Consider the following 20,097-nt stretch of genomic DNA (forward strand, 5'->3'; position numbering starts at 1 on the left):
ACAGCTGTATGACTTTGATTGAAGTTCCTTTAGAAATTTGCTCACCGGAAATTAAGTATAATAATTGCACCACTATTGAATTTTTCTTTTTTCGGGTTATAAAACTATTCTTAATAACAATAATTCAAATACTAAGACGTTCTTATTTTAACTTAAAAATGAGTTGTTTTTATTTTAATTAGGATTATCTAAGTAAAATGTCCGTAGGACTTACGTAACTTGTATTATAATCTTCATTAAAGCTTTCGTAATTTATAAATAATTATAATATTGATTAAGATTATTAAGATGAATGATATTATTCTTATGTTCACGATAGATTAGTCAATTGATTGTGATGTTAAATGTCGTTAAAGACTTTATCTATTTTCATCATATACTAATAGATTTTTAGATAAAATAATCAAAGTTCAATATGAAAACGATATTATAGTCAATATATAAAACTCGATTTGAGAATTGGTATCAAAGTTGAGTTATAAATTCAAGTTATAAGATCATCATGTTAAGAGAGAGAACATTAAAGTTTTTAAATTTGAGATTTGAGTTTGATGATGAATCTGAAGTCAAATGTTATCAAAAACTTCAAATATTTTTATGTTTTTATATGAAACCATATTTTTAATAAAATTATACAAATAAATATATAAGATTTTCAACTTAAAAAAAGTGGAAAAAAAAAAAAAAAAAGATGTTAGACTTATCCAAATCAAGGCTATAACCCAATCTAAGTAGAGCTAATAGGTTTGCCAAGAATGCCAAAGTAGCAAATTTGGAATTTTGTAAAGAATAAGTGGATCATGACTTGTGAAGTGGACCTTTCCAACATTATCATATCCTCATTTATAAATCTTTAATTTGTTTAGGCAAAGCATGCATTCCACTCCACCACAAACAAACCATAACCATTATCCCTAGCATATGATGCTTTTCCCTAAAGCCAATGAGGGGCTCAATCCAATTTGGTTTGGGTCTCTTTCGCAACCCTCCCACCATCTTTCTCTCAAATGAAAAGATGAACCCTAAGTTTATCTTTAGTCGAGGAAAGAAAAAAACTAGTCGTGTCGGTTTTCTTATAAAAAGTATTAAAAGAAATTAAATATGATTAAGATTAAAATTTTATATTTTTTTAAATTATTTAATTTTTATATTAAATAATTAAAATACATAAATAAATTTAAATTAAAATATAAAAATAATTTATTAACTTTAAATCTATTTTTTATTTTTCCTTCTCTATTTTGCATTTTTCCTCAAAATTTTCAAAACTAAACATAACTTAAATATAATGGAATTATAAATACACCTTATATTTAGAAAGAAAAACTATAATATTAATTTAATATCATATCAATTTTGTTATTCGATCTATTAAAGCATATGATAAAATTAACATCGTTAAATAAATATACAAATAGGTAAAATCAACATCTTTAACTGAGGCATAAAGAAATAAAATTAAAATATAAAATAATATGATCAGATCATAAAAATAATGAGATTATAATTATAAAATATTAAAACCGAGATAAAAAAAATAAATAAAACTATGCTGCATGAATGGCATTTCTTGATTGGGCACGTAAGTTCAATAATGCTACCATCGCCTCATCCTTATCATGTTCTTGGTTGCATGTCCTTTTAGAAATTAAATAGGTATGCTTGCCCATCAAATGTGGTTAGGCCATCACTTGGACCCACCATGGCCCCACATAATAACTTGTTTTTGTCACCAACATTCATGTTAATGCAAATTGTCACACTCATGTAATATTTCGACCTTAACTTTCTCTCCTAAAATTATACACTAAAGTTTTAATATGAGCATATATATATATATATATATATATATATATATATATATATATATATATATACATATAATTGTCTAATATAACCATGTTTTCTTATAAAATATAACTTCTAAATTTATATTAAAGTCACAATTTTAAGATAGACTCTTAAGGGATATTTGGTAAAACGTAACACTTATTACTTAAGTTGATTTTAAGTTAGATTATTTTTTACTTAATTTTTTACTTTTAAGTATTAAAAATATTTGATAAAATTTATTCTAAATTATCAAATTAACATATTTATCCTTATAAATTATAATTATGATAAAGGAGATAAAATAACAATGAAGGTGTATAATAAAAAGTATCATAAAGGTAATTAGGATAAATAATAATAATAATATAAGATGAAAATACGAACTTAAAAATAAATTAATTATTTTTATTTATTACTTAAAATTATACTATTAAATTATTTTATAAAACATATTTAATTTATTTACTAACTTAAAGTAAATTATTAAATTATTTTAAATTATTAGATTAGTTAATCAAACACCCACTTGAAACTAAAGTTATATTTTTTTGGGTTGAGATTATTTTATGAACTTATTACCCTTTTTAATAAAAGACTTCCGCGTGACAAAGATCTAAAACTTATTATTTCAAAAAAAAGATCCGAAACCTATATATATATATTTTTATATGTAATTACATTATTTTCATCGCTTTATGTACTTTAAGTCTTAAAGATTACTTTTTTATATTTAACCACACATTATTAAATTTCTATTATATATATATATTTTTTATGTTCGCCATGTTTTTACTTCAAGCATCTTTGAATGGTATAGGACAGACCATTATGATGACTCAAAAAAAAAAAAGAAAAAAAAAATCAGCACCAAAGAGCAAAGACTAACCCGTGGCTTATAGGTTGTCCTATTGCTTAAAAAGATAATGTGAAGAAAGAAGAAGAAGAAAGAAGAAGAAAAGTAAGGTCATTTAGAAATGGGTGACTGGCTTTTGGACGAACCTTAGCCCATAAGGGTCGTGTGAAAGTGACTTGTGAACTCAATTGATGCAATAGTTTAATATTATTTTGTATAAAAGAATGACCTTTGAGGATACCCTCAATGGAAAAATTCCTCAAATCATGATTAAGACAAAGGCTCGACTCTCCACCCATAACAATAACTTTAATATATTTTTATTACTCCTCGATCCTCACCCACTTTATATAAAAATAATACAACACCCGTAATTATTAAATGTTGGATATTGAAGGGTATGGAAATAAATTACTAACTTAAAAGATATAAATAAATAATATAATTAATAAGAAGAAAAATTTATTAATTGAAGGGTGATAAACACTGTTATTGAAATAGATCCAACCTCTTCGAAGATGAATTCAATATATTAGGATATCGATGAAAATTCTTCTAAAATACTCACTGAAAAATTCTCTAAAATATTGATATCCGTCAATAAAGATTAAGGGTGACCTACTTTTATAGGTCACTAATATAGTTTCAATAAAAATATATTTGTAATTAGAATAAGACTCAAAATATAAGAGGATTTTACTTATAAAATGAATAAGACTCCATTAATACAATCCAATAAGATTCTTTTAAAAAATATAACACTAATAGAATAAAATAAAAATAATTATCGATTCTTTAAAAAAAAAAATTATTTACACTCTTCATACATTAAATACTTTATACATACAAAAAAAATTGAGTTCATTGAATGAGAAGTGAAGGGCTAAAATCTAACTGCATTTCACCCAAAAGGAAGCAACTCCAAATTAAGTCACCTTCACACAGTTTGGTAAAATTCTTATGTCAAATCTTATACCTAAAGAAGATATGCATTAGCTTTTGTTTTGATCAAAACTAGCAAAAAGTTGAAAAAAAAAACCCAAAACTTATAAATAGTTGATCTTAACTAAGAGAAAGGGTCTTCCACTTTGCATTGGGATTTTTTTTTTTGTTTTTTTGTGGGAAAACCATAATTAATTAAAAGTTTAGAACCACCGAGGCATCTAAAAAAGAAAACCTCTTTCTTATGAAAAGGGCAGTCATAGAAGGCGGCAGTAGAAAAGCTATTTAGTATTTACAAACAACATTAATTTTTGAAAAAAGATATGGAAAAAAGAAAAATAAAAGAACGACATGGTGACGTGCCAAATTCTGATTGGATGGACGTAGACAGTTGCTTTCTTCTTCATGTTAACCTCCTAAGTCACCTACGACTTCATCTTCATTGACTCACTCACTCACTGCTCTCTGCAATCTCTCCTTGTCTTTCATGGCGTTTTCTTCTCTGTTTTTTCTGATGATTTCAGCTGTTTCGTAGTAATCTGGAGCTCTTGGGTTTTGGGATTTTTGGGTTTTTCTCTTTTTATGTCTTCTGGTAACACTACTTCTCTTTCATATCTTCTTCTTCATTTCTCTTCCCTGCTCTGTTTTCCTCTTATTTTTCTTCTCATGGCCATGACCCAGTGTAGGTTCTTGATTTCGCCATTTGTAGATACAAGTACAGCACAAATCACATAACTATTTGAAGCCTTCTTGTCTTTTGTTTTTTTTTTTCCCCTTAGCAACCAAACAGTAGGTGATTGGAATGTTTGGATTCTGTTTTAGTTTGAATCTGAGTTTCATTTTTCTGTTTTCTTGATTCGCTTTGGGTATTTGGATTCCTTTGATTTTTTCGTTAGTGAGATAGGAATATTCAATATCGAAATGTTGTGTTTTCTTCAATTTTCTGAGCAACCAAACGTGCTTTTGCCTTATTTATGTGTGGTGGATTTTGGGGATGCAGGTAAAGAGGGAACTTGAAGTGGGTATTTGGTTGGGGGAGAAGAGATGGCGTACAGAAGAGGGTCTGAGCAGCAACCGCCGAGGCGGATTGTGCGGACTCAGACTGCAGGAAATTTAGGGGAGGCGATGATGGATAGTGAGGTTGTGCCATCATCATTAGTCGAGATTGCTCCGATTCTTCGTGTTGCCAACGAAGTTGAATCCAGCAATCCAAGGGTTGCTTATCTTTGTAAGTTCCATCTCATCCAGCAATTGGTGATTTGTTGTTTCTTTCCTGATTCTACATGCTTAATTTTTGTATTATCTTTTAGAATTAAACTTCTTTGTTGTGATTTTATATTTTGGAAGCTTCTGTTTTGTTTTCTGCAGTGCTTTCTGCAACTTCTACACATACTCATTTCTTCCCTATCCCATTTTTTTTTTCTTTTTAATCACCACCGTAGTTTGATCATAAGCCAGATAAGACCTGTCTTTTTTGCCCTATAGTTGAAACTTCTAAATTTCCCTTACGGTCTACATCAAGCTTTCCCCTTAATTCCAGCCATAACCTATTTGATACCGTATTCTTTGTATCCTTACTCAATCCACAAATCCTAATTCTACCTTTTTCCCTCCTTTTTTTTCAGACGCATTGTAGTCTCCCTCTTTCTCATCTCAAAAGTTGCTCATCTTCTTGTTTGTGTCACTTCCTGCCAGTCATTCCTTGAATTTTGACAGTATGCTCAGGTAATTTACTTGGAGTAGTGGGGTCAAATTAAATCTTCAATGTAAAAAGATTATATGAAATTAAATGGTTGAATTTCTAGGTGTTTTCAGATCAGAAAAAAATTGTATGCAGCAGCTCTCACTCAGATCAACATATGAAACACATACTGCTTATGAATGACATAAGCAATATTTCCTCTGAGTAAATTTCAATGAATGCACAAATTTTAATCCCCAGAAGATGTTATTACTTAAACATGTGAATGTTTGGCTTTATTTTCAATATATAATGCTATATGAATCATTGGTTATTTGATGGTGCATAAAACATAGAAGTGACAATGCCCATTTGTTCCTTTGTTTGTTTTTATCCCTTCAAATTATTTATCCTCAAACCAGTTTGGACTTAATTCCATTTTATTTTATATCAATCTTAATCAAGTTTAAGTGCACTTATAGGTTCTGTACATTTTTTTTTTTGTTGGCTTTACTTTTCCATTTTTACTTGTTCCTTTTTCCTTTTGATATTGGCATGTCTTATAACATACTCTGTTGTCAGTGATTCAATTATATTTCAAAATAGATGCAAATTGGTTATTAAATGAGCTGATTTAAATATGGACTCTAATGCTTATCTACATTGGTGCTCAAATTAGGTCGATTCTATGCATTTGAGAAAGCTCACAGATTAGATCCCACATCAAGTGGACGTGGTGTTCGACAATTTAAAACTGCACTTCTTCAACGCTTAGAGAGGGTAAGCACTGTTGTTAAGATGCTCATAATCTCGTAACATAAGAATGAGCAGTTTAGATGAACAAAACTATTATTCTTGTGGTTTTAAGACCAAAATTTAAGTATAATTATTATTTAAGGCATTCATGTTGAGTAGGGAAATGTCCTCACTTGTGAAGTGAGAAACGTCCAATTATAAGATCAATAAATCATAAAGAAAAATTAGTAAGCAAAAACAGTTGTTTCTTTTTGTGTAATCAATTTGTTATTGACAATAGTTTTAATACCCTTGTTTCAGTAAGAACTTTTGTTCCAGCCATTTCAGAAGTTTCTATACCTCTTCATTTCTATGATAGGTGGCATCAATCATTTGGTCCTTTGGCTTTGATATGATTATTTCTTTTAAATGTAACATTGATATTTTCTGTTTTTTCTGATAAATTGTCACGGTTAGGTGTTTTTTTAAAGGAAAAATAAGTTCATTGTGCTAACATACCCTTTCAGAAAGCCTTTTTCTATTGTAAGTTTTTGTTTTTCCCTTTCTGTTTCTTTTATGACCTAAACTATTTATGCCTTTCTTAGACGATAATTTGGGAATCAAAGAAAGAAGAGAAGAAAGAGACTTGTTTGAGTAGTCTCCTTATGGAAGTTGAACATTTGGGGTTGCAAAAAAAGAAAGTAGAAGAAGAAGAGAAAGGGAGTTGAGCAACAGATGTTGTCTCTGAGCCTCCACTTGTTTATAAATCGCATCTGTGTTTAAATTGAACTTATTGTCTTTTTTGAAAACAACATCATTACTTATCAAAATTTTCTGTGCAATTAGATCCCAAAATTTATACCCTTTCATAACTTTTCTTCATATCCCATAAAAATGCATTATTTGGAGTTTGGTTCCATCATTAACTGCTATGACCCCTGCACACAAACATGGACCTGGCAAGAAAATCTTCTCAAACTGGAGTAGTTAACCAGTTTTTCTGTCACAAATCTCTCCAGAGATCTTTGTGCTGGTAATCAAAGATGGTGAACTATTGACATCATAGCATGCCATATTAACGGCCTTAGACAATAATGATTTTGGCAAGCCTACACATATCATCATATCTCTAGCTCATGATCATTCTTTCTGCTATACCATTTTGTTATAGCTTACCTGGTGTAGTGTAGTGTTTAGTGCTCCCTTTGCCTTCATAAAATTTCCTAAATTCATTGAGTTTATATCCAGTTCAAAATGCTATGAGCTGCTGGGCCGTGATTCTCACCAACAAATAAAATTTCTTCCTTTGACCTGTGAAAATGTATACTCTGGAGTTTCCCATCTCCCTCCTGAGTGGCAACATGGGGGCAAGAAAAGGAAAGAGGGATGGGGTTTCTCTCGCTTTTGGCATAGTGGTCCCCAGTGGGAGGCCTGCACTGCACAATGAGCTATTAGCTCAATGGTAGAGCACAACTCTGATAATTGTGTCGTTGTGCCTGGGCTGTGACAATGGAAACACCTAAAAGTTCTACTTCACTCTTTGCTCTATATGAGTGCATCTAATATGGCAGTGTTTTAGCTTTTAAGGTTGAGATGCTAACTTTACTAGAAAGCTTGATTCTGGCATCCAGTTGTTAGTGATCTCTTGGTGGAGAGGAGTCTTGGTGATAATACTTTCATGGATGTTTCCAGGTAGGAGATGGCTGTGGAGAATTTATTGCTGTATTCCACAAATTGTTTTATCTTTCTAGAAGGTTGGGATGGTCCTCTCCTTTAAAGCTATAGGCTTTCAGAGAGAACTGATTTATCTGGCAGTTTGTAGAGGATTCCTCCCCTTAAGTGTTGTTAGGTTTTGTTTGGGATTTTGGAGTTTGGTCACTTGTTTCTGGGAGTTGCCTTTTTTACTTGCACACTTTATTTTGTTTTTGCTGATCTTTTTGTAGATGTCTCATCCTTCTTTGTATTTTCTTCTCATAGATAATAATATTTTCCAGTTTCCTATTGTGGTAGTTGCTTTTTTTTTTTTTTTTTTTTTTTTTGTTATTGTACATAGTTCCATGATTTGGGGTTCAAAGGATGAGCCTTGCTACAGAGCAGTTGAGTTAGAGAGGCAGAATTCTTCCCGGTTGATGCTGTGTGTGCATAAAAAAGATGGAGAGATAGCAAGTCACCTTTTATTGCAATGAGATATCTCATAGGAGTTGCATCTCTTTTCCTAAATATCTCTGAGGTGCAGTGGTTGATGCTGAGGTCAGATTGAGAGTTTTTGGTTTGTCATGAATGGTTTATGGTAAAAGGGAGAAAATCAGTTGGGTGACTGGTCCCTATTCTCTCTTTTGGTGCATGAAGAAAGAATGCTACAAGCAGCTACAGGAATCAAGCTTCAATCCTTATGTTCAAATCCTTACTTTTACATTCTTTGTTTTTTTGGGGTTTGGTATCAACTGGTTGGAGTAATGAGTTTTTCTTGGATTTTGTACATGACCTATTTTGTAGTTGATTCTGCTAGTTCCATTTCTGAGGGTTGATCCTGTTTACTCTGGATATACTTGGCTTACGCTTCCCTTTTCTTCTGGCTGACATTAATAGTTCATATTAGAAGCAAAGATAGAAGGAAAGAAGTTGTCTCTATAGTTATGCGGATCCATGTTTGGAAGTGTGATATAAGTTAGTTCATCCTTTCTATTCTTCCCAGGAAAATGAAATTACACTTGCAGGAAGGGCAAAAAGTGATGCTCGTGAAATGCAAAGTTTTTATCAACATTACTACAAAAAATATATTCAAGCTTTGCAGAAGGCTGCTGATAAAGCTGATCGGTATGTTGTCTTGAGATTTGATACATTTTTCTGATGATTTGCTACAAACTGTTTTGTTTGACGGCATTTTTCCTAATTCAGAGCTCAGCTTACAAAAGCATATCAAACAGCTGCTGTTCTCTTTGAGGTCCTGAAAGCTGTCAATCTGACAGAATCTGTTGAAGTTGCTGATGAGGTGAAACTGATTGCTTTTCACCAGTGAATTTTGAATGATGTCCATATTTGAATGAACGGTTATCTCAATGCTTTTTCATGCTGAGAGCAGTCTGCTTCGTCTAAGAACTTTCTAATGCAGATGGCAGCTATCTTATGTGAATAATGATATGATGAATTTTTTTTCTTTTGTACATAGATTTTGCAAGCTCACACTGAGGTCAAGGAAAAGACGGAGCTATATGTACCCTATAATATTCTTCCTCTTGATCCCGATAGTACAAATCAGGCTATTATGAGATTCCCTGAGGTTGATTCCCTAATTTATCTGTCATACGTTTATACTTGATTTCCTTCTTTCTTGATTTTATCAAGTTTGAGAGGCTTATGCTCTTTGTAGATTCAAGTTTCTGTTGCTGCACTTCGTAACACCAGGGGTTTACCATGGCCCAAGGGTTACAAGAGGAAAGCTGACGAAGACATTCTAGACTGGCTTCAGGCTATGTTTGGATTCCAGGTGACTAGCTAACTTTTTTGTTATCACTCAATTAGTTTCTCATGATTCATGACCCCCTTGTTAATGTGCAGAAAGATAATGTGGCAAATCAAAGGGAGCACTTGATTCTGTTGCTAGCAAATGGGCACATAAGACAATTTCCAAAGCCTGATCAGCAACCAAAGGTTTTAACTTCACAGATTACTCTGCCTTGTGATCTAAATTTATGAAAAATACTATCTATTGACTTAATAAAATAACTGTGCACTATTTATGTTTAGTTGGATGACCGTGCAGTGACAGAAGTGATGAAGAAACTTTTCAAAAACTACAAAAAATGGTGCAATTATTTAGGTCGCAAGAGTAGTCTCTGGTGAGTCTTCTATTCAAATCTTTTTATTCTACTCATTCATTTTTGGCTACTACAAGGGCCTTGCTACTGCTTTCTTTTTTTTTTAATTGGCAACATGGAACAACATTCTTTAATAAATTTATAATTTTGTACTTTTCTTCTGGCTAATTTAATTAATCTCATTTTTATTTGAGTTTTCTTTTGTATATTTTTCATGTTTGTTTTTAAATGGCAGGTTGCCAACTATTCAGCAGGATGTGCAGCAGAGGAAATTGTTATACATGGGTTTATATCTTCTAATATGGGGGGAAGCTGCAAATTTAAGATTCATGCCCGAATGCCTTTGCTATATATACCATCACGTACGCATTTCATTTTAGTTTTTTCCTTGCATATGACACAAATTTTATTATCTCATCTCCTATGGGATTTTTTTATCCTTATATTTATTTTGTTTCTCTAAGAGTTGTAACCAGCATTTTATAATCATTGGAGTGGTATAATCCTAAGCAATGTTTGCACACACATACACACTAATGGTGTGACCATGGAAAATGCCTCTGGCAAAGCATAACAGTGACTGAATAAATCATTGGTTGATTGCCCACTAGCTAATGAATAATGCATCTGTTTATCTCAAGGGCTTTGTAAGGCTTCTGATCTGAAACACATTATTGGTATTAACCGTCCCTATAATTCCTGCTGCAAAAGCTTTGAATTTGGAAGGGATTTTGGCTTTCTAGACTAGTTTGCCTTGGTTTGAAACATGGGTGCATTCTTGAAAAGGAACTAGAAAAAGATCTGGAAGTGAAAAAGCCTCTCCTATCCAAAGACCAAGATCACATTTTGGAAAGAGAGAGAAATGAAGGTGGAAGAAAACAAAGCATTTTTTTTTTGCTTTAGGACTTTTATTACATTATTGGAAGTGACAATGGAAAAGATCAATGAAAAAGAGAAATACTACTAGTCTACTACCACTACTATTGTCAATATATATATATATTCAAAAAGTTTTATTAGAGGGAGAGATCTAGAGAGACTTTGGAGGAAAGATCAACGAAAAAAAGAATTACCACCACCACCACTACTATTATTATTATTTTGAGGTTTCTTCATTTATTGAAAATTCTTGGATCTTTCTTCTTTTTCTTTTCTTGGAATTCTCAATTATACTGTTGTTGTTTCCTAATTTATATAGATGGCATTTGAAGTATACGGGTCACTGTCTGGTAGTGTCAGTCCCATGACGGTGAAAATGTAAAGCCAACATATGGAGGAGAAGAGGAAGCTTTCTTAAAGAAAGTAGTAACTCCAATCTATGAAACGATTGCGAAGGTCTGCTTCTGCTTCTGTCCTTGAGTCCATAAAAGCTCTTATTTATTTATTTATTTATTACTTTTAATTGCTCCATATCTATGTTATTTGGTCATTTGAGGTTTGCAGGAAGCTGAAAGGAGCAAAGGTGGAAAATCAAAGCATTCCCAATGGAGGAACTATGATGATTTGAATGAATACTTTTGGTATTATCCTCTCTGTTTTTTTTTACACTGTGTTGCTATATTTTGTTTTATTTTTCATATTGATTCACCAGCAAAAATTGTAGGTCGATGGACTGTTTTCGGCTGGGTTGGCCAATGCGTGCTGATGCTGATTTCTTTCGTCTGCCTCCAAGACAGTTTAACTCTAGCGAAGATGAGGTATGCATAAATTTTGGCCTGCATTGTTTGTTTGATATTTTTTTCTGTTTATTTTTCTCATTTTAACATTTGAATATTGATTTCCTAAATGAAAAATTCATGGAATATTATTCATTCTCTTTAGCAAGTTACATATTCTCTTTGCATGCAGAGCACACACTATCACAAAAGAGGGTTAAACTTCTTGATTTATTCAATCTTTAGAGAGTAATGTGGCTTTTGTTTCAAAAGGTTGCTTTTTTTTTTTTTTCATTTTTTTCTTTTTTCTTCCACAAGAAATAGAAGCAGCATTATATAAAAATGCAGCTAAAGGATGAGGACTTCTTCAAAAGGAACCTAAAAAAGAAACAAGTACATTGCAAGAGCTACCGCATAAAATGATGATCCACACAACAACGACCTCCAACTCAAGCGGTATAAGAATTGCCCATAAACTCAACCAAAGACTTGATGCTCCTGTTGGAAAGCTTATCAGTTGCCTAGTTGGCTGACTGAACTATTAACAATTAACAACCAGTTAGCACAATCTGCGCAAATAAGAGAGCAATTCAATTAACAAGATAGCTGCTAATAGTACACCAATTTTGCAGTGGTTTTGCCTTGAACCTTCTCCATTCCTAGACCCATCTATTATTGCCTTAATAAAGTACACTACTAATGTGTACATTGTTGTACATTAAATCCATTGTCAGGACACATTCAGGTCTACCCACAAGGCCTGTTTAAATTAATCTTAAGTCTCATGCCATACATGCTGGCCTACACAAACTATACCTACTAGTGGAGCTTAACAAATGCTTACAAAAAACTTTTGGCCCAATTCAAACAGGTTTTGTCCAGCCAAACAGCAACCAAAACTAGAACACTTGGAAACTCGGGATTGACAAACTCAATGAAAGAATACTCCTTGAAGGTTTTCAAGACTTGACAAGCTTCAAAATCTTCTATGAGCAGTTGCCTAGCTTGAAGCTAGTCTTAAAATGCAAGGAATACATGTACATTCAACCTCACACAAGACCGTAGAAACTTTCATATAACTGTGCATACAACACCAGGCACCTTGCGTTCAGATCTTTCATCCAATGATCACCTGTAGTAGCTTTCATCTCTTAGATCTTGCTGATGACATGACTGCATTTGAATTTCCTTTAATGAGAAGATTCATAATCCCTATAGAATGCCTCTCTCAAGCCTATGTACGAGCATTAGATTGTGCATCAAAATCAGAGCATGTTAGCTTATAGAAAATCCAGATCATCTCTTCTAGTCTTCTATGGTTCTCTCTGGTTCTTAACCAACGTAAGGTTACCTCACAAAGGACCATCAGAATTAAGCTTAAGGTTGCCAAACAGGGGATGGGGTAAAATTTGGCACATAATTTTTCCTTTCCTCCTCCTACCTGAGCAAATAATCATTCAGTATCTCAAAATAACACCCTAAGGACTTAGGGACTGACACCCAGATAAATTGGAAACTACCCACTGTAGTCTTAACCATTAAATAGTTGCTGTAGAAGATTCTTGCTATCCTTTCCTACTGAATAACCAAGTTTTACAAGGATAACCATAAATCACCCACACTAGCCATGAGAGGCTATAATCATCATATCAGGCATCTCCACTGGAGCCACTGTATTAATCCCTGCCCAGGAGAACAATCTGCTAGAGTGTAATTGTATAAGGAAACATGAATAGTCTTGTTTATCAGTAACTTCCTTAAGATAGGACTATTATGAATAATTAAGTTCATTCAACTCCTCTTATGTAAGTTGTAATTCCAGATTTCAAGTTTATAAACATTACTTCAGATGGCAAGAAGTGATGGAACTATTACCCACATCACTCATTGGTGACATACTGTGTCAATATGATAGCAAGTCATACCAACACTACACTTCAAGTTAAGGCATCTCTCTTCTGAACCTAACTTGCCTAGTTATTTATGAAAGGTTGTCAACAAGTTTGTCACTAGTAGCCTTAAGCTTCACCTTGTTGAAATGTCTGTCTACCACAATAGCTGCAGTCATATTATGACAGGCCAAATAGTGTCCAATACTATTGACTAAGCTATCATCAGTAAAGAAATTCATGGGCAATGGCACATATACATAAAACTGCTTAGCAGCATGGTAGTCACATTAGTTCATAAATGCTTGGCCTTATTAACTGACAATAACTACTAATACTATTAGAATTACAATTATGTGAGTGGTGAATCTTTGAAGAGAGTTAGAAAGTCAATATGAACCACAGTCCTCATGAGTTGTGAGTGAATCGAATTATTTTCCATGTGAAAAAAAAGGAACTGAGTTTAAGATTTTGTGATACTAGTAACTGACAAGAAAATGGAAAAACTCAGAATATAAAGTATTGGGTGGAAAAACAAGGAAGGTGAATTATTTCTCGTGGCAAATAGATCATATCATTAACGGAACTATGAAGCATTCTTCAACCATATTTATTCTGAACACCAAAACACATCATAGTATAATCTGATTCATTAAAACAAAAGTGGAACAGGAATACAGGGCTGCCAGCTTAACAATCTAAGACAAAAACTATAATAAAAGCTCTACTTGTCCCACATATCATGAAGAAGCTCATTCTAAACCAATTGCAGCACTAAACTGGCTACTGCAAATATACCTTTAATTTTGTTAAGTTAGACTAATATCCTCCCTCACTTGCATACTCGAACCTGAGATGTCTAATTTTCTAGAGCACTGATACCATGTTAAGTTACAAAGGTTTCTAAAAGCTTATGTTATTTGATTATCACAATGTAGACCAGAATAACAAATGCAAAATCAACTTTTTGTAAACTTAGACCAACATAGCAGGATGCACACCATTTTGGATTCTGATATTTGTTTCTAGAGACTTTGAGTGTTTGTTGCATAATTGTATCATCTTTTCACTGTCTTTAAAAGGATTAATCCTTGTCATTGTTGAGAGCTAGTAAATCAGGATTTATTTCAACTAAAATTTTCCAGTCAAAACATACTTTCTTATTTAATACTCTTCAAACATGACTCCAATTATTTCTCAGCCTGACTTTGATTAGAAAACTGTTTTTCTTATATAACGGATTTTCATGATATTCAGGAGAAAAAACCAGCTGCTAGAAGATGGATGGGAAAAATAAATTTTGTTGAGATACGCTCGTTTTGCCATATATTTAGAAGTTTTTATAGAATGTGGAGCTTTTACATTTTAAGTTTACAGGTAATCCCCTTTTCATTTGTGTTTCTGATTTCCTTGTTTCCTGTCCTTTGTGGTTAATGTTACGATGCCATGTTGGTTGTCGAACTAGGCAATGATCATAATCTCTTGGAATGGATCGGGGAAACTAAGTTCCATATTTGATGGTGAAGTTTTCAAAAAAGTGATGAGCATCTTCATAACTGCTGCAATATTAAAGCTTACTCAAGGTAGATAGCAATAATTGATGTCTATGTGTTCACTACCTATTTAATTGCTTTCTTTAAGGTATCATCATAATCCTAATTTCAGTTTACCAGATACCAAGCATCTGATCTATGGACTTTGCATTTTCTTGATTCATATTGCACTCAAGCTGTCAACTAATTGACAATGAGCTGGATAAAAGGCAAAATGTCTTGATATTTCAATGAGAGGAGAGGACTGTAACGGATTATGAGGCAGTCCTTATCTTTAATTTGTAATTTGTGATAAATATAAATTACAGTGATCATCTAGTGTTTGTAGTCACCATATCCTTTTTTTTGGTGGATCCATCCATCTGTTTCATATTTATGGGAAAGCAATCCGGGGCTTTCTATCTTTTTTCCTAATCCTAATCCATGCCTTTTAGGCATATAAGTGCTCAGCATTTTTGCTGTGGCTTCACTTTAGTGAAGGATATGGATGTCTCATTTCTTTATTTACTTCATCCTGATTTTTAATAAAGTAAAAAAAAAAAAGGAAAAAGAAAAATAAGCCTATTGTAATAGGCAACACTGATAAGCCACATCAATAATTTTCCCGAAATTTAGTTGTCAAACTAGTTCTGCCTTCTTTTAAGCCCTGGTTAAAACTATATGTGAACTATCACTTTTCTTAACTTTTCTGTATCTAATTTTTTAGGTCATCTTGTTAGTCTTCATGATACGTTTCCGGGTTCCCTTTATCTTTGAGCAAAATGTTTTGATTTCCTAGTGATTTGTTCTGGCATTTTATTTTAACTTTATTATGAGTTTGTTCTCCTCATTGAGTCATCAATATAACAAGCATTTACTTAACGAAAGCTGCAATTTGATTTTACATTTTTGTTGTTTTTTTCCCCAGCTATTCTTGATGTAATTCTGAGCTGGAAAGCAAGGAAGAGCATGCCATTCTATGTCAAGCTAAGATATTTGTTGAAGGTTGTTTCTGCAGCAGCGTGGGTGATAATTTTGCCAGTAACTTATGCTTATAGCTGGAAGAATCCTCCTGGGTTTGCACAGACCATCAGGAAGTGGTTTGGCAATAGTCCAACTTCTTCTTCTCTGTTCATTTTGTTCGTCTTCATTTACTTATCTCCAAACATGCTCTCCGCATTGTTATTTCTGTTCCCATTCATTCGCCGGTATCTTGAGAGATCAGACTATAAGATTGTGATGCTCATGATGTGGTGGTCTCAGGTATGCATAAACTGATAGGCATATGTGTGAATTATTATTTTTTTCTTGTTAATATGTTTTTTGGTTCCTAAACTAGAACTTTGTACATGCCTGTAGATAAATTAACTTAACTGTTGATATAATTATTTGGTTAGTTTTTCTTCTGTCACAATATCCATTATATTACGTGATATCTTGCAGCCTCGGCTCTATGTTGCGAGGGGAATGCATGAGAGTACACTTTCTCTCTTCAAGTAAGAGAACAGACTTTGATTCTTTGTTTGAGGAGGCGGGGGGTTTGCATGTCTTGATTTCTTGCTGAAAACATTTTGAACTATTTCCATTTTTAGGTACACCATGTTTTGGGTTCTATTGATGATGTCAAAGTTAGCATTCAGTTACTTTGTAGAGGTATTTTTCTTTTAGATCCTTAAAATCTTGTGCTCCATAGAATAGCTACCATCAATGCGGTGAATATATGCCGTTCTCTTGATCTTATTTCTGGTTCAAATACGAATCTTGTGGGGATATGGGAATGCTTTTAAAGAAATCTATTCATGAAATGCTTTTAAATTTTTTTCTTCCTTTGTTTAGAAAGAAAAGGAAGAGATAAAGAAGAATGAGAGGTAATCTTAGAGTGTTGGGGTTGATATATGTTCCTTGAATCCACCCTGAGACTGCTATCTGTTTTTGTTCTTTATTGCAGATAAAGCCTCTTGTGGGTCCAACAAAAGCCATCATGGATGTTCACATTACGAAGTACCAATGGCATGAGTTCTTCCCTCAAGGTAGACATGAATAAAATGATCTGAACAATTGTTTTCTTTCTTTTCTTTTTCTTTTTTTTTTTTTTTTTTTTTTTTTTGGAGAAATAAAATTATACAAGAGGTATGTAATGCTGCTATTTTCTGTTTGCAGCCAAGAAAAATGTTGGTGTTGTGGCTTCATTATGGGCTCCGGTTGTTCTTGTATGTTATCTTTTGTCCCTGTGCTGGATCCATCCTATCCAATTTTTATTTTTTAATTTTTTGTTTTGCTTTTGATATGCACTTTAATTGCATCCTATCATTTTCATCTTAAATTGCAATGCCATTGATTTTTTTCAGGTTTATTTTATGGACACTCAGATTTGGTATGCAATCTTCTCCACAATATTTGGAGGCTTATATGGTGCATTTCGGCGTCTTGGAGAGGTTAGTGGAACTTCCTTCCCTCTATATCTCTACTGATTGTGGTTGTCTTCTGCCCTTTCCCTCTGTCCAAGCACATATTGTGCTTCCATATGATAAATAATTCATGCTGGTATAAACCTTCCCACTGTGGTTTGAATTCATTTGTCACTTCTTCCATTAAGTTTGTTTACACCATCTCATCTTTGCCCCGTTGTGGATGTGCTGAGTGGGATTCTGATAATTGACTCTCCTACCTTGTGTTAGTGGGGCTCTGATAGTTTGACTCTATAACCTTGTGTTAGCACAACCTAGCCTTATTGGGTTCATTATTGAATTTGATCCTTTTAAGGATAGAGCAGACAAGGATTTAATTGGATTTCATGAGGGGAGCTTTGACAGAAGATTCACTGATCCTGAGTTACCCTAATCATTTGAAAGTCAGAAATAAAAATAAGAATTGAAAAACAAAACAGAAAAAAAAAAGAAAAAGAGAAAGATTAACTCCCTTCAACAGAGGCATTCTAAATTTCATTGACCACTTTGGCCACCATTCTTTTCAATCTATTTGCAAGAACTTTGCAACAACTTAGAGAGACACTCCAGTAAGCTAATGGGTCAAGAATCTCAAATATCCTTTGCATTACCTTTCTTCAGGACTAGGAATAAGCAGGTAGCACAGCTATAATTTTGGACGCACAAGATTGTATCAGAGATTATTGCTGGAATGGTCCTCTACCTCTTAAAAGAGTATATAATTTTTTTTTTGATAAGTAAATAAGATTTCATATATAAAAGAGACGCTAAAAAAGCGACTCAAGGTATACAATACCTATACACCTGCCTTCAACAAGGCCAAAAAACAAAGATAGCCCAACAACACTTAGAGCACAAACAATCAATAAAATTAGCTATAGTTAGAGGGCAATCATTTATGAACAACTTAGTCTCGGACCAAAAAGAAAGGATAAAAGAGTGTTTCAGTCGCTGAATTGATAACATATCATCCTTGAATGTCAATCTATTCCTCGCCTTCCAAACCGTCCAGAAAATGTGAAGAGGAGCAGCTCTCCATGCCTTTTTGCGTTTTTTGCCCACGAAAAGACCATTCCAGCTTAGAAGGGTCTCTCTAACTAAAGAAGGCAATACCCAAGACACCCCAAATAAAGTAAAAAGTAGATCCCATAACACCCTTGTTCTTGAACAATGAAGGAGAAGATGGTTTATGGTCTCCTCTTTCTCAAGACACATAAAACATCTATTTGCCAATGCCCGTCCTCTTTTTTGGACCATATCCAAGGTTAAAGCTTTGCCCCACGTAGCCTCCCATGCAAAGAAACTAATCTTGCGCTGTACATTCACATTCCAAATATAGCTTGAAGGAAATAGAGATGAACAACCCGCTTTAAGGGCAACATAGAGGGACTTGACCGAGAATTTACCACTCTTAGTTTCAGTCCAGGACACCATATCCTCCACATCCTCAATAACTCTCTTACCATGTAGCCTCTCCAAAAATCTTTCCGCCTCCTCTACCTCCCAATCACTGAAAGCTCTTAAAAAATAGGGGTTTCAACCCCCCCAACCCCCCTCAACCAAAGGGTCCCAAGTATCTGCCACCCATGCTTCCTTCTCAACAGTCAAAGCAAAAAGAGAAGGAAAAGACATACACAAAGGAGAATCCCTGCACCATCTATTCCTCCAAAATCCCACCCTCCTCCCATTACCAACAATGAAAACCATCCTACCGCTCACCAACTCCCAATCCATCCTTATTCCTTTCCAAAACCCCATACTATGAGCCTCTCACTTACCGAGAGCACCAACCCCCTCTATTTTCTTCATACTTCCCTCTAATCACTTGATTCCACAAAACCTCTATCTCATTTGCGAAACGCCAATTCCATTTAGCAAGGAGAGCCTTGTTGAGAATGGAAAGGCATTTGACCCCCAAACCTCCTTTCTTCTTACTTAAACACACCAACTCCCATCTTACTAAATGAGGCTTTCGCTCCAAATTGCCCCCACCCCAAAGGAAGTCCCTTTGGATTTTTTCTAATCTTCGTCTGACTGAGTTTGGTAAGCACAACAATGACATGAGATAGATGGATAAATTCGATAACATGCTTCGAATAAGAGTTGCCCTCCCTCCCTTGGATAAATATTGTCTCTTCCACATGGCTAACCTTCTTCGGAAGCGCTCTTCCACACCATCCCAAACTGTAACTGACTTAAAAGGAGCACCCAAGGGCATCCCCAAATAGGTGGTTGGAAGACTATCCAGTCTACAACCAAATTCCCAAGCAAGATCATCCATATTCTCTACCCTCCCTACTAGAATGAGTTCACTTTTTTCCAAATTTATTCTCAATCCCGAAACGGCCTCAAACCACATAAGTAACCAATTAAGATAAGTCAATTGATCTTGTGAAGGTTTACAGAACACCAATGTATCATCAGCAAACAACAAGTGGGAAATTAGGACCCCTTCTTCACTCCTACCCTTCACCCTACAACCGGATAAGAAACCTCCCTCCACAACCCTTTTGAGAAAAGCACTAAAGACCTCCATAGCTATTACAAAGAGATAAGGGGAAAGGGGATCGCCCTGTCTCAAACCCTTGGAGCTTTGGAAGAAGCCCGTAGGGGTTCTCCATTGATCAACATGGAGAAACTTGTAGTGGATATGCACCACTTAATCCACCTGATCCATTTTTCCCCAAAACCTATTTTTTGCATAACCGTAAG

At 33.9% G+C, this 20,097-nt stretch overlaps 1 pseudogene; it reads left to right on the top strand.

Annotated features, from left to right (window-relative positions):
• The first annotated feature begins 4,059 nt into the window (after positions 1 to 4,059).
• LOC117928829 overlaps positions 4,060 to 20,097 on the top strand; it is a 31,568-nt pseudogene continuing 15,530 nt past the window's right edge.

The sequence above is a fragment of the Vitis riparia genome, chromosome 13 (genome assembly GCF_004353265.1).
Source record: "Vitis riparia cultivar Riparia Gloire de Montpellier isolate 1030 chromosome 13, EGFV_Vit.rip_1.0, whole genome shotgun sequence".
In the NCBI taxonomy this organism is placed as follows: Eukaryota; Viridiplantae; Streptophyta; class Magnoliopsida; order Vitales; family Vitaceae; genus Vitis; species Vitis riparia.